General features: G+C 36.0%; 2 pseudogenes; both read left to right on the forward strand.

The window, feature by feature from the left end:
• Window positions 1-4,665: 4,665 nt before the first annotated feature.
• On the forward strand, window positions 4,666-24,446 carry LOC114687738 (annotated as a pseudogene).
• Window positions 16,247-16,747, forward strand: LOC114687739 (annotated as a pseudogene).
• Window positions 24,447-25,123: the final 677 nt, after the last annotated feature.

Genomic DNA, 25,123 nt, shown 5'->3' on the forward strand with positions numbered 1-25,123 from the left:
GGCTAGAATGTAAAAGAAAAAAAAAATCAAACATATTTTGAGATATATTGAACTGGTAGCTTAACATGACATGTGAAAGCTCTAGAATAGAAAAAAGAAGCCACACCTGAAGCGATTAGATGATGAAAAAGAATTAAACTTACAACTTCAATCATTAAAATAGAAACAAAGAGAAGAGTAATCCATGAAAAACAAAGTCTAGATTCTATGAAAAAACCATTAAGACTGACAAAACATTATCCAAGTTAAAGAAAGGGTGGAGAGAGAACATCAAAATTATCATAATTATAAATGAAATGGGAGATTTAACAAAAGACACTGAAGAAATCCAGAGAATGATAATGACATACTTTAAATATCTGTACTCTACCAATTCTGAAAAAATTAAAAGAAATGTACCACCTACCAAAGTTATATCAAGATGAAATAAGCAAATTGAAACTTGCTATAACCCCTAGTAATAAAGAAGCAGTAATTAGAAGACTCCCAAGCATAGAAAGCCCAGTGCCAGATGGGTTTTGCATGGCATTCTACCAGATATTCAAAGTAAAATTATTACCAATGCTCTGCAAATAATTCAACAAAGTTCACATAGCAGGATCTTTGTCCTGTCCATTTTAAGAGGCCACATTTACTCTGATACCAATACCACATAAAGACCCAAAGAGATTGAGAAATAGAAACCAATTTTCTGAATTAATATAGATGTAAATAGTTTAAAAAAAACTTGCTAATTGAATCCTAGAACACATCAAAAAAATCATTCACAACAAGCAATTTGGCTTCACCCCAGAGATGCACAGGTGGGTCAACATAAATAAACTGATAAATTTAATACACCATAAAAACATTTTGAAAGAGAAAAAATACATGATCATTACATTAGGTGTAGTAAAGAACTTTGACAAAAATCCAAGACCACTTCATGATACAAGCACTAGATATTAGGGGTACAAGGTTCATATTCAAAAATAACTAAGGCAGTTTACAGCAAGATCATAGCCAACCTTAGCTTAAATGGAGAAACTAAAATAATTCCATGAAAATATGGAACAAGACAAGTTGTTCAGTTCAATAAAGTACTTGAAATCTTAGCAAGAACAGTGAGACTTCTGAAGGAAATCAAAGGAATACATATTGAAAATGAGGAAGTCAAGATATCTTTTTTAAAGATAAAATACATTAACACAAAGAATCAGCAGCACTTCTATATAAAAGTGACAAATGATCTGTGATAAAATGTATATATATATTATCCTTTTTTAAGATAAAATACATTAACACAAATAATCAGCAGCACTTCTATATAAAAGTGACAAATGATCTGTGATAGAATGTATACACACACACACACACACACACACACATATATATATATATATATAACATGAAAGAAGCAAGTGATATATTAATATGACAAAAGTACAAATATATAAAGAAATAATAAAAAATAAATCAGAAGGTGGAACAATGTTAGTGGTATGGTAGGATTAACATAGTTTAAATGGTCATCTTATGAAAACTGTTGTACAGATTAATTGCAATCCCCATCAAAATTATATTACAATTACTCATTGATCTTGAAAGGATAATTCTCAACATCATATGATGAATCACAAAAACTCAGAATAGATAAAATATAAATAATATAAGAACTGCTGGATATATCACCATCCATAATCTCAAAATGGGATACAAAACTATAGTTATGGAAACATGTTAATATTTGTATATAACTGATCAATGAAAATAAATTAAAATCTAGGCATAAATACACACACCTACACAACCTGATTTTTGATAAAGTTTCCAGAAATACATGCTCAAAAATAGATAACATCTTCACTAAATGATGTCAGTCCAAACAAGATGATTCTTTGTACAATAATCCAAATAGATCCTAATTTATTACTATTTTTTGAACTTTTGAGTCAATGATAAGAAGCTAGAATCCATAGACATAGAGAGGCTAAGTACAAAATAAGGGTCTAGGAAGGTCAGATATATATTCCAAGGGAATGGATAGAGAAGAGATAGACATAGAAGAATGGGAGGGCTGGAATAGGAAGACAATTGGCAATGGGAAGCAGAGTGTGGAATTAGGAAAGGAATACACAGACAGACAACTAAACTAGAGGCCATTTCAGTGCAATCTTATAAAATAAGAGCCTCCTAAAATAGATACATGCATGAAGGTGATCTAAATGAAACTACCCAATAATGAGGGAGACAGAACCCCAACTGTTTACAAAATGAAGCTTCCAGTTTCAGGATTGGGTTACATCTGATCGAAGTTTTTTAGATAATGAGTTCAGACAGCAAGTCCAAAACAACCCAGTCTGCCATCAAGTGTTGTTCTTCATAAACTGATAGCAAGGCCTCATGGATGAAGACAACACCCACATAACTCACTGAAAATGGAGAGGTGAAGTTTGTGCCTACATTGAAGATTCATCACTATATGCTAGAATAGTTAGTACAGGAAATTATTCTATACACCATCAAAGGAGAAACATAACCTCAACCCTTTAATATATACTGTCATCCTGCCTGTACTGCATGCTAGTTCAATTCTGGAACAAACACTGTGGTAGTAACTCACAAATACACAATTTGACCGATGGCAAAATATACAAGATAGAACCGATACTCAACAATACATGCATGACCAAGAACCTGAGATTACATAGCCCAGGGATCTAGGGTAGAGCCAAATACAATGGTAGCAAAATCTATACTAATAAAATGATTCAGTGTGTCAATCTGTTATCCCCAGTGTTTAATACCATCCTCAGCAAGCATCAGAGGAATTTCCTCCTGCAGCAGATAGTAATTCATGCAGAATCCCAAAGCTAGAATTTATGCAGAGTCAGAAACCTTGAAACACTTGGCCCTAAATGAATTCACTCTGAAATGCCTACTATCAGAACTCAGGTAACTCTGAAGAATAAAAAGGAAGAAAGAGTATAAAAGCTAGAGAGGATTGAGAACACTAAGAAATCAAAACCATCTATTTCAACATGATTGATGAACACATGCACTCAGAAAGACTAACACAGTATGCATTGTTTTTTCAGGAATCTCCAAAATGGGGCTGTAGAGCAGAAAGAAGATGTAGACACATGACCACATTCCTAAACGAAAAGCAATCTCTAAATACTTAACCACTTGCAAGGGATTATCACTGGGCGAACTAACTTCTTTTAAGGTTAGGCTGCATGCACAACGGTATATGGCCAGCAGAAACCAAAGTCCATGTTATACTTAGAAGTTTCTTGTCTCAAAATGTCATGTCATAACTTTACATTTTTTTCAAAAGTTTGTCACTTTCATTTTCTATTTTACATTAATTATTTATTTGTTATTCCCTATATTTATGCTATGGTTCCATTGTGCATATATAATGAATTCCAGTTTAGTAGTTTTATGAGATTCTGTGTGTTTGAACATGTGAGCTCCTGATTCATGTGCCTTTCCTTGAAGTAATTTTCTTCCTTTTCTACATTTTATTTAATTCCTATGTGTTTGTTCTAGTTTAATCTTATTAAGTTATATTTTCTTATATTAGAATCCCTTGAAGCCTGTTTGTTTCCTAATGAGAAACAGAAACAGGGCAGATATGGTGACAAGGGTTGGGGAAAGGAAATTAGAGGAGGAGATGGTGAGAAAACCATATCAGGATATATTGTGTGAGAAAATGAATTATTTTCAATAAAAGAAAAATCAAAAGTAAAGTATCAACTGACCAAACCGACAAATAAATAAACAAGGAAAAGAAAAGAAACCCAGGTTTGTACTATTTGGTCATAAAATTTATTTAAAAATATCAAATCAATTAAGGGTAGCAGATTATTTAAAGAAAAAAACAATGTGAATAACCAATATTGTAGATATAGAAGTGTCTTCTTATGAGATATCAATAAATGGGAACTGAAGGTCAGACCATGAATAAAACGATGAAAAAGCTGTTTAGTTTCTGCATTGATATTGGAATACTGATTGGCATTTATGATTTCAGGATGAATACTGGTTCTCTAATCATTTAATCTGTGGGAGACTTTGTGCTTCCTGTGGCCACTCGTGTGTGTGTGTGTGTGTGTGTGTGTGTGTGTGTGTGTGTGTGTGTGTGTGTTTTAGATTGCATGCTCTGTGGATGTCAATGTCAGGAAACCAAATAGGTGATAATGCATCCATTTGAAAACATTTGTATTTCTGTCTAGAATGTGTTGTGTCTGATGATTCCATATCAAACTTGGTTTGGAACATCTAATGCAATGTCCTTCAAGTATTTAACATGCTGATGAAAAAAGAGATTTTTGTGGATTAGGGTTTTTAGCTAGATATCTGAGGAGGCCCTCATGTCAGCTGATATGGATGGAATCACAGGAATGTTCAAATGAAGATAATTACTTAAACAAAATTACTGAAATTTTCTTGCACCTGAGCATATTAACTCAGATGCAGACCCTGAAGCCTGAGAATGTTTAAGAGTTCTCCAGAGAATAATAAGATGAGAAGAAATATATTGGGAAACAAAAGTATACTTCTTAGTACTAGAGCAGTAAAAGAGACACATATGTGTGTACAGGCACATCTGAAACGTGGTTTTTCTGTAAAACTCTGCTTAGTACACTTTGCCTAGGTTCCAAACTTGGTGACATTTTAAAGATGTTCTATTTGACATTTTTCTTCTTGGTCCTGAGGCTTTCCTTCATTTTTTGCAGTTTGGTGGGTCCCAGGTGCTTTCTGAGACTTAAAGATCTAAGTACCTGGGGTGAAGATAAAGAAACTGATTGTTTTTTTTCTATTTACACAAAGCATGGTCACATGAAGAGTGAATATTTAACAAGGAATCAAGATAAGCAGTAAGTGCCCTTCATTTATTTGTTTTTGATTGATCATCAAAGTTCATACATAGAAGGCTCATGGATAGACAAACATCATTCTCCATGTCATCTGTCTGTTTTGTCCTACCTTACTATCTAGGAAATAAGCAAAATTTATTTTCTTTTATGCTGATTATTTATGCTGTTTCCGGTGATTTAATGGTAATCTGCTTCATCTTTTTAGAGTCATATTTTCAGGTTGAAAGCTGAGTGATATACTCTGTCTATATTTCTTCTAGAGTGATTTCCTTAACAGTGGTAGTTCCCACTGTATGTTACCAAGTGATGTTCCTAAAATTTTTTTTTTTTTTTGGTTTTTTTTCGAGACAGGGTTTCTCTGTGTAGCTTTGCGCCTTTCCTGGAGCTCACTTGGTAGCCCAGGCTGGCCTCGAACTCACAGAGATCCTCCTGGCTCTGCCTCCCGAGTGCTGGGATTAAAGGCGTGCGCCACCATTGCCCGGCAATGTTCCTAAAATCTTAATCCAAGGCACTGACAAGAGTCCATTTATTTGAGGTTGAGTAAATTTGCTAGGATTTTTTCTATCATGATGGAATGCCCCATTCCTGTGAAGAGAGGTCTATAGTATTTCTGCCTTGCTTTGAGGTTACATTTCTTAATATAATACTGGATTTTTGTTTAAATGTTATTCATATAATCATTTCAAAACTGCTGGGCTGCATGAATCCTGCAGCTGAAATCAAGCATAGAAACATAAAGATCATTCACTTTCATAATTTTATTTTTTCTATTAAATATTTTTTTCAGTTGAGCGCATGTACAGTCAGATTCTTTTTAATGGCATTGTCAGTAGTCTTTTTTTTTTCTTTTAAGTTCTATATTATTCATGTATAAAAGCCATCTATACAGTTTCAGGAGACAGTTTTTGTACTTAGTAAAGAGGTGTGTTGTGAAGATGTGTCACTCTGGTTGAATAAAAAGCTGAATGAACAATAGCTAGGCAAGATTTTGTGTGCAGAGAAGACCTGGAAAGAAAAAAACAGAGATACCAAGAGACACAGATAGGGCAAGATTGGCATTGCAGTTATATTGTAATAAAAACACAGGCAGAAAGCAAATTAACAGAAATGTGTTAAGTTATAAGACCCAGTTAAAATCAAGACTAAGATAAGGCTGAGCTTTCATAATTAATATAGCTCCATGTCACTTTTTGAGCTTGTGACCTTAAGAAAAGCCCAAATATAAATTGTTACTGTAAATATTGATTTTACATCTCCCTTGTCAAGTGCTAGAATGAAAGTAGTTGTCTATAGTACTTGCCACAGTTTGAAAGAAATTTATTAAACTCACAAATATGGTCACATTTCTTACTACTGATTTCATATTTCATGTCTTGATTCTCTGCTCCATAACTTTAATCTCTGACACTTATTCCACATTTGCTTCTCTTTTCCCTTTTTTCCAATTATCAAGAGTGTGTTAATATATTATGGGAATATGAACAACACACTGTAGATTTGTATATTTGATCATAATTTAACTGCATTAATGATGTACACTGGATTTGATATTTGGTTTGGATAATTGTAGCAATGTCTCCTGTAGAATTCTAAACAAATTGACACAAGCAACACTCTAAATATCTGAGAATCAACATTGTACAAGATAAGCATTGTACTCTCTGTGAGGAATACCACAATGAAGTTTTATCATTTGAGACAAAAGTTGTATTCATTTATTAATCACATATGGATGAATGAAATTCATAGCACAGGATCATGGAATAGATGTAAGAAATTTTCAAGAAATAAAGGAAAGAATGAAAAACAGAAATGAAACTGATCTAGGTGTAAAACATAACCACGGGGATGAAGGAAAATGAGGGTTGACATTAAATGACATCATGTATTTTTTAAACTGACAATGTAATTTTGAAAGTGAAATGGATCATGAGGGTGATGACTCATATGTCCAAAATATCAAACAAATATTAAAAAATATTAGAGAAGAGGTTCAGTAGAGCTTGAATGAAAAAAATGTTCACTCAAGTTACGCAAAGTTTTCTTATATCTCTACCAGTCACAGGAGCTCTTGCAGTTCTAGAGAAACTGTGTTCTTGAAAGTAGAAATGAGAGAACTTGTAATTCCTCTTTGTATTGAGTCTGAAATCTCAGCAGCTATGGCTAAACACTACTCACTTTTGTGATCTCTCTATGTAAGATTACTGGAATATTCATTAAAGCAAGAAATGGATCATGTATGCATAAATGCAACAGAGATAAAAGGCTGCAAAAGGCACAGATCAGATCCATGATTTTCTACATATAAATAAACATTCATTCAAAAATGGATTGAATTATCTAATGCACATTGAAATATATATTTATTACATAAAATATCATAGAAGCATTTTTATAAATATGTATTATATCTGTTTATATGTTGTGCCAAATCAGCATATAGGCTGTATCATTATATTCTTGCTAGTATTAAGATGATCTCAACCTGAAAAACAACATAATAGTTGATAAAGAAAATGATATTGTAGAAATAAAATTTGAGCAAAAATTACCTACATGTGCTTTTGTGAAGTTGAATTAAGATCTAGTTTTATAATGAAGGGAATAAAATATGCCTTTCTAAAACACAAGTATACTACAGGAAATTATATGTGTGTGTGTGTGTGTGTGTGTGTGTGTGTGTGTGTGTGTGTGTGTAATATATATATGTGTGTGTTTACATTTATATACATACATATAAACTATATATATGTCTCAAATGTAAATCTTGCTTAAAAATTTTTGGTTTTATGAATACACATTCTGCTTAAATAGTTACTAACAATATTTTTATGATGTTTGATATTCTTGCCAGAGAACCCTCTATCCTATATACTTAATTTAAAACATTTTCATCCATTGTTGCTCATCAGCAATTTCAAAGATTTAATATTTATAATTTGCTAAATTATCTTTGAAATTAGTGTGTTTATCTCTCAATTTTAATCTATCTTTGCATAAAATAATCTCTAACATTTACTCTATATTCATTTATTTTATATCTTTCATTTTCAGACAGCTTACAAACAGTAAATGTCACTTGAATTTGATTTGAATTGATTCTCTGAAAAAATTTATATGTGATTATTGTTTGTAGTAAACATGCTTGACTGTAGCATATGTCAATATGTGGCAATCCTACTCATCGTTAGCTTTCATAGGCCTTGTAGAGCATTAGAAATTGATGTTGTGACAAATTAGAATATTAAAATGAACTGTTTGAAATGAATTCATTTTAAACTTGTATTGAAGAATTATCTCAATATACCACATCAATATTCTGCATTGACATTTTTCGCAAATACAATCACTAGAAAGTATTATTGGTTGACCAGTTTCTGCCCCAGGTTACTTCTGAGTTAAACCAGCCTTTTAGGCAGGTAATATAATAAAACAGATCTCATATATGCCAAATCCTTTGATTGCATACTTAATCAGAATTTCTTTATCTAACCAAAGCATTTTTTCTTTGTGGCTTCAGTTATTCAATAGAACTTGTGATTGTACTGATTGATGACAGAAAGGGTAGCATATTGTGTGGATTTAATTTCTTTATATATTAAGAATGATTAGAGATTGGATTTGAGGGTCTCTAAAATTCTTGCACACTAATTAAAGAAACTTCAGCTTGGCACTTTTTATATGAGGCAAACTTGATATAAGGATAAGTTATTTTATCAGATTTGTAAAATCCTAACTTTTTCTATTATTTTTTCTTGTTTATCTAAGACATGATGTAAATAATTTTGGCCCTGACTCTCTCCATCCTAGACACATAGTGATGCCAGGGATATTAATTGAACTGCATTCACATCACTTAAAAACCCCAAAATTGTGAACTCATATAAAACTGTAATATTTTGAAGTTAATTGCATTAGATACAATTTTTATTAGTTGGTTAAGAGTTTGGTATAATGTACTTTGATGATATTTGCTCCTCTTTCACCACTCTTTTTTATTAAGCCACCGACTATAATTTGTACTTCTGATTAATTTTCCTACATGTGTCTGTCTACTGGTCAATCATTGATCTACTAGATGTCATATTCTTAAAGAAAATGAGGACTTCCTTCCAAAGCATTTATTAATGGCCAGTATTTATCCATATTAGTCATTTTTCTCTGATGAATGAGATTTGTACCTAGATTACTTAAGTTACATATAGATAAAGTATTGATTTAGGCCCCGACTTCCCTTCTGGACCAGATGTGAGTATCCGCGCCAAAACCGGACCCCATCCCTGGGCACCAGCCATTCCGGCAAGACCTGTCCAACTTGGCCCCCGATTCTGGCCACCAGGCAGGTCCCCTTCTAGCCCCACCGGGAGGGATCCCCTGCTCCAAGCCCCCCAGCAGCCCCTGTAATCTCAACACACGACCACCACGCTCATCTGCCCGAGACACCGGCCACCTCCTGAGACTTAGAGACCGGCCCCCAGCTCCCATCCTGCTCCCGACTTCCCTTCTGGACCAGAGACTTCTAGTCCAGATAAGAGCTTCCATCCTGCCCGGGAGTTCCCATTTGGACAAGAGAACTTCGTTTTGGACAAGAGAGAGAGACTTCCTGAATCTGTCAGCTCTTTCTGAACAAGTACACTGATAAGACCAAGAAGGAACCACAAGGAGATGGGCAGACGTCAAGGCAGAAGTACATACAACAAAATGAAGAGCAATAAAGCATCACCAGAACCTAGCCCGCCTCCAACATCAACATGAACACCAAAAAATTGGAAAAAGCAGAAGAAAGTAGCCTTATGAGTAACATCATGAAGAAGGTAGAGGCTTGTGTAGAGGAAAAGACAAGAAAATTGAAAGAACTCTGTAAACAACTAGAGGAAAGGGCAAACAAATTAGAAGAAAACAATAAAGCCCTGCAAGAAAACAATAAAATCCTGGAAGAAAACAATAAAGTCCTGGAAGAAAACAATAAAGTACTGGAAGAAAACAATAAAGTACCTAAAGAAAATCATGAAAAAGCAATGAAACAAAGGAAACAGTCCAAGACCTGAAAAGGGAAATTGAAAAAAAATAAAGAAGACACAAACAGAGGGAATGCTGGAAATAGAAAACCTGAGTAAAAGATCGGGAACTTCAGATGCAAGTATAACCAACAGAATGCAAGAGATGGAAGAGAGGATTTCTGGCATTGAAGATACAGTAGAAGAAATAGTTTCATCAGTCGAAGGAAACACTAAACCCAACAAAGTCATGAACCAAAATGTCCAAGAAATTTGGGACACCATGAAAAGACCAAACCTACGAACTATAGGGATAGAAGAAGGTGAAGAATACCAACTCAAAGGCACAGAAAATATATTCAACAAAATTATAGAAGAAAACTTTCCCAACTTAAAGAAGGAAATGCCTATGAAGATACAAGAAGCCTATAGAACACCAAACAGACTAGACCCAAAAAAAAGTCCCCTCGACACATAATAATTAAACAACTAAATGTACAGAATAAAGAAAGAATATTAAGAGCAGCCAAGGAAAAAGGCCAAGTGACCTATAAAGGTAAACCCATCAGAATAACACCCGATTTCTCAATGGAGACTTTGAAAGCCAGAAGGACCTGGACAGATGTAATGCAGACACTAAGAGACCATGGATGTCAGCCCAGACTAATATACCCAGCAAAACTTTCAATCATCATAGACGGAAGGAACAAGACATTCAAAGACAAAGCCCGATTTAAACAATACCTATACACAAACCCAGCCCTACAGAAAGCACTAGAAGGAAAATTCCAACTGAAGGAAGTCAGATCCACACTCGAAAACACAGGCAATAGATAAAGCCTCAGCAGTAAACCCGAAAGAAGGGAAGTACACACACACTACCACCAAAAATAACAGGGATGAAGAATCACAGGTCATTAATATCCCTTAATATCAACGGACTTAATTCACCTATAAAAAGACATAGACTTACAGAATGGATACGAAAGCAGGACCCATCTTTCTGCTGCATACAAGAAACACATCTCAAATTCAAAGACAGACACTACCTAGGAATAAAAGGCTGGGAAAAGACTTTCCAATCAAATGGTCTTAAGAAACAAGCAGGGGTAGCCATCCTGATATCCAACAAAATGGACTTCAAACTAAAATCAATCAAAAGAGATCAAGAAGGGCATTACATACTCATCACAGGAAAGATCCACCAAGATGAAGTTTCAATTCTGAACATTTATGCCCCAAACACAAGCGTACCCACATATGTAAAAGAAACATTACTAAAGCTTAAACCACATATAAAACCCCACACATTAATAGTGGGAGATCTCAACACCCCACTTTCACCAATGGACAGATCTCCCAAATCGAAACTTAAAGGAGAAATAAAGGACATAACTAATGTCATGACACAATTGGACCTAATAGATATCTACAGAACATTCCATCCTAACAAGAAAGAATATACCTTCTTCTCAGCACCCCATGGAACTTTCTCTAAAATCGACCACATACTTGGCCACAAAGCAAATCTCAACAGATACAAAACAATTAGAATAACCTCCTGTGTTCTATCAGACCACCATGGTTTAAAGTTAGATTTCAACAACAACAAAAACTACAGAAAACCTACAATCTCATGGAAACTGAATAATGCTCAACTGAATCACCAATGGGTTAAGGAAGAAATAAAGAAAGAAATTAAAGACTTCCTAGAGATCAATGAAAATGAAGACACCACATACACAAACTTATGGGACACTATGAAAGCAGTGTTAAGAGGGAAATTCATAGCACTAAATGCCCATATAAAGAAGTTGGAGAAATCCCGCACTAGTGACTTAACAGCACACCTGAAAGCTCTAGAACAAGAAGAAGCAAAGTCTCCCAGGAAGAATAGATGCCAGGAAATTATCAAAGTGAGAGGTGAAATTAATAAATTAGAAACTAAGAGAATAATACAAAAAAATAATGAAACAAAGAATTGATTCTTTGAGAAAATCAACAAGATAGTCAAGCCCTTATCCAAACTAACCAAAAGACACAGAGAAAGAATCCAAATGAACAAAACCAGAGATGAAAAGGGGGACATAACAACAGACATTGAGGAAATCCAGAGAATTATAAGGTCATATTTCAAAAACCTCTACTCCACAAAACTGAAAAACCTAAAAGAAATGGACATTTTTATGGATAGGTACCACATACCTAAGTTAAATCAAGACCAGATAAACTATTTAAATAGCCCAATAACCCCTAAGGAAATAGAAACAGTCATTAAAAGTCTTCCAACCAAAAAAAAAGCCCAGGACCAGATGGTTTCAGCGCAGAATTCTACCAGATCTTCAAAGAAGAGTTAATACCAATACTCTCTAAATTGTTCCACATAATAGAAACAGAAGGAACATACCAAACTCCTTCTATGAGGCTACAATTACCCTGATTCCTAAACCAAACAAGGAAGCAACAAAGAAAGAGAACTACAGACCGATCTCCCTCATGAACCTTGATGCAAAAATACTCAATAAAATATTGGCAAACAGACTCCAAGAACACATCAGAACAATTATCCACCATGATCAAGTAGGCTTCATCCCAGGGATGCAAGGGTGGTTCAACATACGAAAGTCCATCAATGTAATACACCATATAAACAAACTCAAAGAAAAAAAAACACATGATCATCTCACTAGATGCAGAAAAGGCATTTGACAAAATCCAACACCCCTTCATGATAAAAGTCTTGGAGCAATCAGGAATACAGGGAACATACCTAAACACAATAAAGGCAATATATAGCAAGCCAACAGCCAACATCAAATTAAATGGAGAGAAACTCAAAGCAATTTACTAAAATCAGGAATGAGGCAAGGCTGTCCACTCTCCCCATACTTATTCAATATAGTACTTGAAGTTCTAGCCAGAGGAATAAGACAACATAAGGAGATTAAGGGGATACAAATTGGAAAGGAAGAAGTCATGCTTTCCCTATTTGCAGATGACATGATAGTATACTTGAGTGACCCCAAAGATTCCACCCAGGAATTTATAAAGCTTATAAACTCCTTCAGCAACATAGCAGGATACAAGATCAACTCAAAAAAATCAGTAGCCCTCCCATATACAATGGACAAAGAAGCTGAGAAGGTAATTAGAGATACATCACCCTTTACAATAGCCACAAATGACATAAAATACCTTGGGGTAACACTACCCAAGCAAGTGAAGGACCTATATGACAAGAACTTTAAGTCCCTGAAAAAAGAAATTGAAGAAGATGTCAGAAAATGGAAAGATCTCCCATGCTCATGGATAGGCAGGGTTAACATAGTAAAAATGGCAATCTTATCAAAAGCAATTTACAGATTCCATGCAATCCCCATCAAAATACCAACACAATTCTTCACAGACCTGGAAAGAATAATACTCAACTACGTATGGAAAAACAAAAAACCCAGGATAGCTAAAAGAACCCTGTACAATAAAACAACTTCTGGAGGCATCACAATCCCTGACTTCAAGCTCTACTATAGAGCTACAGTAATAAAAACAGCTTGGTATTGGCATAAAAACCGACAAGTGGACCAATGGAATCGAATTGAAGACCCTGACATTAACCCACACACCTATGGACATATAATTTTTGACAAAGAAGCCAAAAGTGTACAATGGAAAAAAGAAAGCATCTTCAACAAATGGTGCTGGCATAACTGGATATCAACGTGTAGAAGGCTGCAAATAGATCCATATCTGTCACCATGCACAAAACTTAAGTCCAAGTGGAACAAAGACCTCAACATAAATCCAGCTACTCTGAACCTTCTAGAAGAGAAAGTAGGAAGTAGTCTTGAACGCATTGGCATAGAAAATCACTTCCTAAATATAACACTAGTAGCACAGACATTGAGACAATCAATAAATGGGACCTCTTGAAACCGAGAAGCTTTTGTAGAGCAAAGGATACGGGAATTGGGAATCAATCTCCCCCAAGATCCAGCTATACCACGTGGTGGTATTGTGTTCACCAAAATATTGTGTACTCTAATAAATTTATCTGGGGTCAGAGAACAGACAGCCACTAGATACAAAGGCTAGAAAATGGTGGCACTCACACCTTTAATCCTCTGGATCTCTGTGAGTTCAAGGCCACATTGGAAATAGCCAAGCATGGTGACACATGCCTTTAATCCCAGAAATCCAGCCTTTAATCCCAGGGAGTGGTGGTAGAAAGCAGAAAGATATATAAGGCGTGAGGACCAGAAAGTAGAAGCATTGGGCTGGTTAAGCATTTGGCTGGTTAAGCATGTGGCTGGTTAAGCATTCAGGCTTTTAAGCAGCAGTTCAGCTGAGACCCATTCCGGATGAGGACTCAGAGGCCTCCAGTCTGAGGAGACAAGACCAGCTGAGGATCCTGCGAGGTAAGATAGCTATGGCTTGTTCTGTCTCTCTGATCTACCAGCATGGACCCCGATAACTGGCCTCGGGCTTGATTTTATTAATAAGTACTTTTAAGATTCCTGCTACATACCACTCCTGGGCATATACCCAAGAAATGCTCAATCATACCACAAGAGCACTTGCTCAGCTATGTTCATATCAGCATTGCTTTTAATAGCCAAAACCTGGAAACAACCTAGATGCCCTTCAACTGAAGAATGGATAAATAAATTGTGGCACATATACACAATTGAATACTACTCAGCAGAGAAAAACAATGACATCATGCGGTTTGCAGGCAAATGGATGGATCTAGAAAATATCATCCTGAGTGAGGCAACCCAGACCCAGAAAGACAAATATGGTATGTACTCACTCATAGGAAGATGATAGATGTGGAACAAGGATGACTGGACTGCTACTCACATCACCAGTGAGGCTACCTGGAAAACGGGACCCCCAAAAAGACACGGAGAAATGGATGAGATCAACATGAACAGCCTGGTCATGAGTGGGAGCATTGAAGGGCGACGGTCGAGGGAAAGAGAGTGGGAGATCCTAGCTGGATCAAGAAAAGAGAGGGAGAACAAGGAATAGGAGACCATGGTAAATGAAGACCACATGAGAAGGGGAGGAAGCAGAGAGCTAGGGAGGCCCACGGAGATCCACAAAGATACCCCCACAAAAGACTGCTGGCAATGGTCGAGAGACGGCAGGAACTGACTTACTCTGGTGATGGGATGGCCAAACACCCTGATAGTTGTGCCATAAACCCCATCCAAGGACTGAGGAATCTGTATGCAGACATCCATGGCTGGGCCCCTGGTGGAGCACTGGGAGTCTAATTAGTGAGAAAGAGGAGGGTTTATATGAGCGAGAATTGTTGAAGTCAAGGTTGGATAAAGTACAGGGACAAATAACCAAATGAATGGAAGCACATGAACTATGAACCAAAGGCTGAGGGGCCCCCAACTGGATCAGGCCCTCTGAATGGGTGAGACAGTCATTTGGCTTGATCTGTTTGGGAGGCAGCTGTGCAGTGGTGCCGGGTCCTGGGCTCATTGCATGAATTGGCTGTTTGAATCCTGGGACTTATGCAGGGACGCTTGGCTCGGTCTGGGAGGGGGGGACTGGACCTGCCTGGACTGAGACTATTAGGTCGATCCCGGTCCTCGGGGGAAACCTTGATCTGGAGAGGTGGTAATGGGGGTGGGCTGGGGGGAGGGGGAGGGGGGTGAGAGCGGGAGAACAGGGGAATCTGTGGCTATTATGTGGAACTGAATGGTGTTGTAAAATAAAAAAAATAGTATTGATTTATAGCAACAGTATTTTGACTTCTAATAAAGCAAGATATACCTACAAAAACACAGAGGTGTGAAACAATATAAGAAATGAGGATTATCCCAGGAGTGATAACCAATAGAGATAACCAATCAGATAATCTGATATTAACGGATTGATTTTAGGTTATAATCAAATGGTGGCAAATAAAATTGATCTTAGAATTAACAGTGTTCAAGTTTGACAACACCTTATCACATTCATGCTTTGGAGCAGAAGACAATATAGAGAACTAAAGGGGAAATAATATTCAGTTATACTCCAGCTTGTCCATAGAATAAAATAAAAATGCAACACTGATGAGTAATGGGTCATCAATCAGATTAGGAAACGTGGAAATATTGATGATGTTACATAGAAAAATGGTTGTAAATCACTAATTGTGATTATTTCACAAAGATGTGATATAGAAACCTTTAAATAAAAAAGAATGAAGAGTAAATATTCATGGAAATAGAAGAATTGAATACATAAGAACAATTATAAATTATAAAACTTTATTTGGAAAACATTGATTTTAGCAATTTTAGATATTAATGTGACTTCATTGCTTGAATTCAAATTTAAAATTGGAAATGTCACCCCTTCCTTTCGGCCACAGCAGCCATCTTCCAGTAACTCGCCAAAATGACAAACACAAAGGGAAAGAGGAGGGAGACCGGCTATATATTTTCCAGGCCTTTTAGGAAGCATGGAGTTGTTCCTTTGGCCACTTACATGTGAATCTACAAGAAAGGTGATATTGTAGACATCAAGAGAATGGGCACTGTTCAAAAAGGAATGCCTCATAAGTGTTACCATGGCAAAACCAGAAGAGTCTACAATGTCACCCAGCATGCTGTGGGCATCATTGTAAACAAGCAAGTTAAGGGCAAGATTCTTGCCAAGAGAATTAACTCGCAGATTGAGCACATCAAGCACTCTAACAGCCGAGACAGCTTCCTGAAGCGGGTGAAGGAGAACGACCAGAAGAAAAAGGAAGCCAAGGAGAAGGGCACCTGGGTTCAGCTGAACTGCCAACCCACCCCACACAGAGAAGCACACTTTGTGAGGACTAGCAGGAAGGAACCTGAGCTGCTGGAGCCTATTCCCTACGAACTCATGGCCTAATGTACAAAAAGAAATAAAAGACCTGGACTATAAAATAAATAAATAAATAAAAAATTGGAAATGTCATACATCCATAAAATTCATCATAAATAGCAGGGCAATGAAAAATAGTTCAAGCTTGGTTTTTTTCTGAATCCAACAGGAAAGTTTAAGAAATAAAAGAATAGAAAACATTGGAGTAAAAGTATTCAAATATTAGAACCACAAATTATAGGGAAATATACTGTTCATTGAATTGAATACTAGCTGTAGTGTAAAAAAAATACACTGCTTCACTCAGATATGGAACAATGTCATAAAGCAACAGAATACAGATGAGAGGAAATAATAGCTGAAAATTCGTAAGGAAAACAGAAAAATGAGACAAAATATATAAATTGTTAGAGATTATGTTCAAAATGAATAAGAAAAATATATCAGAGGATCTGTGTGGAGATTAAAATTTAAGATATTAAGGCAAGAAAACATTTTGATAATCAGCACAAAGAAAGAGAAATCTAGAGACATGACTAGTACGTTCAGAAGAATAAATAAAATGAAGTTGATCATCATCAACAAAAGGGCCCATGTGAAGAGGGTTTATTATTCATAATAAATGATCATTCTTACAATCAATAACATATCACTGATATTATACAGCATCAAAGGGAATGGGAATGGTCAAAGGTGTATGAAGTACTGAGAAAAACTAAAAGTAATTATGCTGTCTGCATTGCAAATGAACTTAAAGAGTATCAGAAATAGTGATACAGATGGAAATATTTGGTTATCCATTCCTTACATTCATAACTAAGTCATGGCCTTTTCAATGGCTACTTCTTTGTAAAAATGAATCACACTCTGGGTAGAAGGTAATATCCACCTATTTTCCATTTATTTTCTGTTATAATTCTACAATAAAGAAATAAGCAGATTCAGTGTCTTCTAGAAACAATTTCTCACCATGCTCACAGACAAAGGAATGAAACTGTGTGAAAGTTCAAAATCAAAACATCCCACATGAGTGAGATCCACCTCAAAATCTTTTATGACTCTTTACTTAATTCCAGAGAATTCATATTCTCATACAGCACAGTAACAGGGCTTGTGTCTCCATAAAATGGGAAAAATCATTAAATATATAAAATCTATTCGTTTAATTTAATATTATCATGTTTGTAGCACCATCTCTAATGATTTATTTGCTCTCTTTTCAGGTTGACATATAAGAATATGCACTTGATTATGTCTCTTTATTTTGCTCTTGAAAATATCAACAAAAGACCCTCATATTTTACCCAACATTTCTCTGCTAGTTAAAGTTGAATGTAACCTCCTGGATGACTGGAAAATGAATAGTTTATCCACAAAAATAGGTGAATTTCTTCCTAACTACTACTGTATAAATCAGAGAAGATATTTAATCACACTTACAGGTCCCATATGGTTATCATCTGCTATGTTTGGGCCACTCTTGTACATCACAAATAGACCAGAGGTAAGCATGGGTGATTTAGTTTTATTGAAACATTGGCTCCTTTTGTTCTGATATTCAGATAGGGAGGCTCACTAAAAGAATTCTAAAAAGTGTGTATGTGTATATTTTGATGCATAGAATTTAAAGCATATATACTCAGAAATTATTGTGAAATATACCAGTACTTTAACATAAATAGACCCAAAAAAGGAGAAATTTGAAGTATTTTAGTAGCAGACTTAGTTCATCTATACTTTTTAAGATATTCTCAGGAAATTACATGTGATTTAATAATGAGAAGAAAATCCACATGTCTTATTATTTCCATCTTATAATGAGCACATTTTTTATACTGATCATTATGTACTCCACCTTCTTCAAATTATTGTCTGTTCTGTGGCACTTAGCTTTACTATGGACCATTTCATCCTCTCCTGAGCAGCCGTGAACAATTTCCACATCTCTACCAGATGGCTCCTAAGGACACATCTCTAGCCTTGGCCATGGTGTCTTTGGTGGTATATTTCAGATGGAACTGGCTTGGTGTAATCATTTCAGATGATGATCTAGGACTTCAATTTCTCTCAGATTTGAGAAGAGAGATGCAAAGAAACAGTGCATGCTTAGCCTTTGTGCATATTGTCATGGAAGATAAAATATTATTCCAGAAAAATATAAATGTCTATTATAATGAGATCACAACATCATCAGCCAAAGTTGTTATCATTTATGGAGACAAAGACTCTCATCTGCAACTTAACCTTGGACTCTACAGATTATCAAACATTCAGAGAATCTGGCTCACTACTTCACAGTGGGATATGATCCATCATAATGACAGATTCCTTCTTGATTCCTTCTTTGGGACCTTTACTTTTTTACTTCACTTTTTTGAGTTACCTGGTTTTGGAACATTTATTGAGACAGTAGATCCTTCCAAGTATAGTAATCCAATTTCCCTTGGCAGATTATGGTGGCTTTATTTTAATTGTTCTCTGATTTCATTTAATTCTATGAATCTTAAGAATTGTTCAATAGAAAAACGATATCGTTGGTTATTAAGGCACCAATTAGAAATATCTGTGAGTGGTACAGGTTATGTCCTATACAATGCTGTGTATGCTTTGGCACATGCACTCCATGAGATGCTGCTACAAGAAGTAGATACATTACCAAGATATTCTGAGAAAAAACTGGAATTTGACTCTTGGCAGGTAATATGTATTTCAATGAATGAAATGTAGTGTCATAGATATAATTTCATAACAGATAATTTAGGTTCTATCCAAAGATTCCAGGAGCCTTTCTATTGTACACAACATTTTAGGTACCTTTGACAGAATATCATGGGAATCTTATTTTTATAGACTCCACTCCAGGCAAAACTGACACTCAGACAGATATTCATGATCTAAGCCAATAATATTTCCCATAATATTTCCTCCACATATATATGCTTTTAATATTAAATAAAATGTAGTTCTTTCTCATGAAAATTTTAAAGCCAACAAGAAGCTGAATGTCCTTTTAAATGATCAAAAAGTTGGTGAGCAATTAAGTGGGTAGATCCTAAATACAAGCAAGTAATTCTTCCACATTTTTTAACATACTGAGGACCTCAATTCCTTAGCTGATTATCAGGTAATGTTTAGAGGAAATAATGTGCATAATATCTCTCAGTGCTCCAAGAATATCATTCAGGTGGCAAGTGTTAAATAATTAATCTCAGGGAGAAGCTGATATTTCAAAAACATTATGTTGTTACCCCTATGTGGATTTTTACATCCACATAGTATTGTTTATGAGTACTTGGTATTAAGTCACATTTCTAGACAGATTAATTAAAATTAGAGGCAAACTACACTTCAAAATATTTGTTCTAATGTGTAAGCATACTTGAACCTAAAATAATAAATGTTTCAGATGGTCCATTTCCTGAAGAACATACAGTTTATAAACCCTGTTGGAGACTTACTGAACATGAATCAGAAAGAAAAACAGGATGTAGTGTATGACATTCACTACTCTTTCGAATTTGTTCATAATTTTGCACTTAAGGTGAAAATAGGAACGTTTTCCAAGCATTTGCTACCTGGACAACAATTATATATGTCTGAAGAGATGATAAAGTGGAACATAGACCTTAATCAGGTTTGTTGCCCCTCCTTGTACAACTCTCAATGCAATATAAACAACCAAAATCTCAAGGTTGACTTCAGCATCCTTATGAAATAGAGTATTTTTAAATATTGTCACTCACTTCCCACATTTATAGATTTTTCTTTCAGGACATATTTTATTTCAGTAGTATGAATACTCATATATTATGATGTGTCCTTTTTTTCTCCCAGCCTGTTATCCACAGTCTAAAGGGCAAGAGTCAGTTGTTTTTTCAGAAAGATTTGTACATGACTCATGAGCACTAACAGAGACTGCTCTCAAGGAGACAGACTTTGATGAATCATCTCAACTTTATTCTAGAATATAAGGAATATATAAGTTTGGGAGCCTGGGGACAAACCTTAATTTGCATCAAGTGGCATGCTCCTATCAAAAGGCTTAGTATGTGGCAGTAAGGTACTATAGGGAAACGTCTAGCAAAAGTCATCTAGCAGAAATCTGTGCAAAGGTTCAAAGCAAATATGAATCAGGCAGGTATAGGTCCAGGGACATTCTCCAAACAAGGGCAGGCAGGGACAGGAAGTTCTGCTGGAGGAAAGGAAGCCCATGTTGTAGCACTATTGAGATAAGCTGCCAGGCCATGGGGAGGCTGTGACCTTTACCAGCCAGGAATGTCTTCCAACATCATAGCTACATATTTATATGTCTGTGTGTGTGTGTGTGTGTGTGTATGTGTTTGTGTGTGTGTGTAATAGATAGATATAGATAAAATATAAACACACACATATACATACAAGTGTCTCATTATATAAATCACAATACATCTATAATATACAACCACATTATAAAATAAACAGTCCTTTTTTCATTTAATGAATATTTGTAAAAGGATGTTTTTCAATAGTAACATGTTTTAAATCTCCATCACAACTACCAAGTAGGTAAAACTTTTTCTTGATATTCCATTGGTATTTTTCTCAGATTCCACTCTCAATATGCAGTGTCCCTTGCAGTCCAGGATTCAGAAAATCCCCTCAGGAGGGAAAGGCTGTCTGCTGCTTTGATTGTATCCCTTGCCCAGAGAATGAAATTTCCAATATGTCAGGTAAATATACAACATACCAACAGATTCATTAGATTGGTTAATTTCTGTCATATTTACATTTTTCTCAATGACATCTCCTGAGAATTGGAAAGATAAATTTCATCATGAGAAGAAATGAGCATCAATTCCACCCAGTAAGCAGCACAACCTGTGTACTGAACCACATTCTAGTGACTGCTCACATAATAGTTTCTTTTGGATTTCACTGTAGCATTTATCTTTGCCTGGATTCAGCTCTTCATAATATATCTACTTCTTATTTCCCCTAAGACATGTGAGCTGCACATCCTTATTTAAAAAGCCACTATGAGATTTCTGATAATTTGTAGATGTTCATGGATGATGTGTCCTGATTAAGAGGCATGTGTCCTATGTTAGATCATGCTGTTGGTTGGTTATATTTTCTTTGTTAAATTTATTTTATTTTATTTTATATAAGAGATTCTTCTGGTTGTTTTACATATCAGACACAGATTCTCCTGTACTCCCTCCTCTCACACCCCAGCCTTCCCCCCAATCCACGCCCCATTCCCACCTCCTCCAAGGCAAGGTATCTCCTGGGGAGTCGGCAGAGCCTGGTATATTCAATTGAGGTGGGTCCAATCCCATCCTCTCTGCACCAAGGTTGAGCAAAGTGTCTCAGCATAGGCCCTACGTTCCAAAAAGCCAGCTCATGCACCAGGACAGGTCCTGGTCTCACTGCCTGGGGGCCTCCTAAACAGTTAAAGCTAAACAACTGTCTCATTTATCCAGAGTGCCTAGTCCAGTTCTATGGGAGCTCCTCAGGTATTGGTTCACATTTCATGTGTTTCCTTAAGTTTGGCTCTTGGTCCTTGTGCTTTTTCCAATCATGGTCTCAATATCTCTTTCTCATATAATCCCTCTTCTCTCTCATCAATTGGGCTCCTGGAGCTCTACCTGGGGCTTGGCCATGGATCTCTGCATCTGCTTCTCTCAGTTACTGGATGATATTTCTATAATGACAGTTAGGTAGTTTGGCCATCCAATCACCAGAGTAGGTCAGCTCAGGCACTCTCTCGACTATTGCCAGTAGTCTATAGTGGAGTCATCTTTGTGGATTTCAGGGGACCTCTCTAGCACTTTGCTTCTTCCTATTCCTGTGGAGTCTACATTTATTGTGGTATCTCTTTCCTTGTTCTCCCACTCTGTTCATGATCCAGCTAGAACCTCCTGCTCCCCTAAGCTCTCTTTCCCCTGACCTTTGCCCTCCATTACCTTCCCTCACCCCCAGTTTGCTTATGTACATCTCATCCATTTCTCTGTTGATGGGCGATCCCTGTGTCTTTCTTAGATCCTCTTTACTAGGTAGTGTCCCTTGAGTTGTGAGTTGCACTCTGGTTATTCTTTGATTTACATCTAGTATCTACTTATGAGTGAGTACATACCATGTTTGTCTTTCTGAGTCTGGGTTACCTCACTCAGGATGTTATTATCTTGTTCCATCCATTTGCCTGCAAATTTCATGATGTCATTGTTTTTCTCGCTGAGTAGTACTCCATTGTGTATATGTACTGCATTTTCTTTATCCATTCTTCAGTTGAAGGGTATCTAGATTGTTTCCAGGTTCTGGCTATTACAAATCATGCTGCTATGAACATAGTTGAGCATGTGTCCTTGTGGTATGATTGAACATTCCTTGGGTATATGCCCAAGAGTGGTATGGCTGGGTCTTGAGGTAGATCAATTCCCAATTTTCTGAGAAATTGCCATACTGATTTCTACTTGGTTGTACAATTTTGCAGTCCCACCAATAGTGGAGTCTTGTACTTTAGAGTCTACTGAATTGTTAACAAAAAATATGTGTTTCTATATTGTCTTCACTAAGGTGTTTTATTGTATAAACATGAATATTGGGTCACATGCTAATTAATTCTGGCAAGAAAATAATAATGACTATAAATGATACATATAAACAACAGAATTTGAAAACTGTTCATATGGTAAAAGAATTTCATATTGCTATTAATTCTTAAATACAAAAAGTTGAACTTTCTATCTACCTCAAAAATAAGGCTAACATGTCCTTTGAACTACCAGGAACTATTAAACGTGATAATATATTTCTTCTTGTACCAGACATGGATCAGTGTTTGAAGTGCCCTGATGATCACTATGCCAACCCTGAAGGAAATCACTGTCTCAAAAAAGTTGTGACGTTTCTGGGTTATGAAGATCTCTTGGGAATGTCTCTAGCCTGCTTGGCTCTGTGCTTTTCTATTCTCACAGCTTTTGTACTTGGTGTCTTTTTGAAGCACAAGGACACTCCCACAGTCAAGGCCAATAACCGAACTCTCAGCTATGTTCTACTCATCTCCCTCATCTTTTGCTTTCTCTGTTCCTTGCTTTTCATCGGCCAACCCAATATGGCCACATGCTTCATGCAGCAGACCATATTTGCTGTGGTGTTCACTGTGGCTGCTTCTACTGTCTTGGCCAAGACAATTACAGTAGTACTGGCCTTCAAGCTTACTACTCCAGGTAGAAGGATGAGGTGGCTGCTGGTGTCAGGGGCACCTAACTTCATCATTCCAGTTTGCACTGTGATTCAGCTGATTCTATGTGGCATCTGGCTGGGAACTTCCCCACCATTTGTTGATGTTGACATACATGTTGAAAAAGAACACATTTTGATTGTCTGTAACAAAGGGTCAATTATTGCCTTCTATTGTGTTCTGGGATACTTGGGTTCCATTGCCATGGGAAGTTTCACTGTAGCTTTCTTGGCCAGAAATCTGCCTGACACATTCAATGAAGCAAAGTACCTGACATTCAGCATGCTGGTTTTCTGTAGTGTCTGGGTTACCTTCCTCCCTGTCTACCATAGCACCAAGGGCAAGGCTATGGTGGCAGTGGAGGTGTTCTGTATCTTGGCCTCCAGTGCAGGGCTGCTTCTTTGCATCTTTGCTCCAAAATGTTTCATTATTTGCTTAAGACCTGAGGGAAAGTCTTTTCAAAAATTCAAGAATATGCATTTTAAAATTGAAAATGCTCATTAAATTTTCTTTTATCATTAGAACAGACTTCCAAGAAGACCACAGTGACAATTTTTCCTCAAATTTTAGGTCAAAATATGGACTTTGTCTCATGAGTAAATGCAGATAAAAAAAATCTACAAATTAGAGTTTTAAAACTTGGCCCAGACCTCAGTTCTTGTGGACCAAACATTTGATCTGACATTACTATATCTGCAATGCTGTTTTCCTTCTTTATATCCATCCTTGTAGTTGAATTGGGTAATAGCTATGCATTAGTCTGAATTTTATGTATTAACATCTAACATAATTTGTTTAGTGTAAATTATACAGTATGGTTGTGTTTCATACTTAATTATTAGAGTACATGAGTATATAGACATGTATTTAAATGATGATTTGCTTCAATTTGATATAGAAATTTAAATTTCATATGGGAATTTACATAAAATTAATTAATAATTCACATAAAATTAATAAAATCATTTTTGGACCAAGTATTTTGTATTTATATGACACATGCATATATAAATGTAACAAAAATAATAAAAAACAATAGGAGTCCCTTACCTTGAAAATCAGGTCTTGTGAAGAGTGACAGTGACTGGTGGAAGGAAAGGGAGGGGGCCAAGATATTATTCAATTTCACTAAAATCGTAATGTTAAGAAAAGGGAAAATTTCTCATTTTCCTTCCTGTATT

This window comes from Peromyscus leucopus, chromosome 1, assembly GCF_004664715.2.
Source record: "Peromyscus leucopus breed LL Stock chromosome 1, UCI_PerLeu_2.1, whole genome shotgun sequence".
In the NCBI taxonomy this organism is placed as follows: Eukaryota; Metazoa; Chordata; class Mammalia; order Rodentia; family Cricetidae; genus Peromyscus; species Peromyscus leucopus.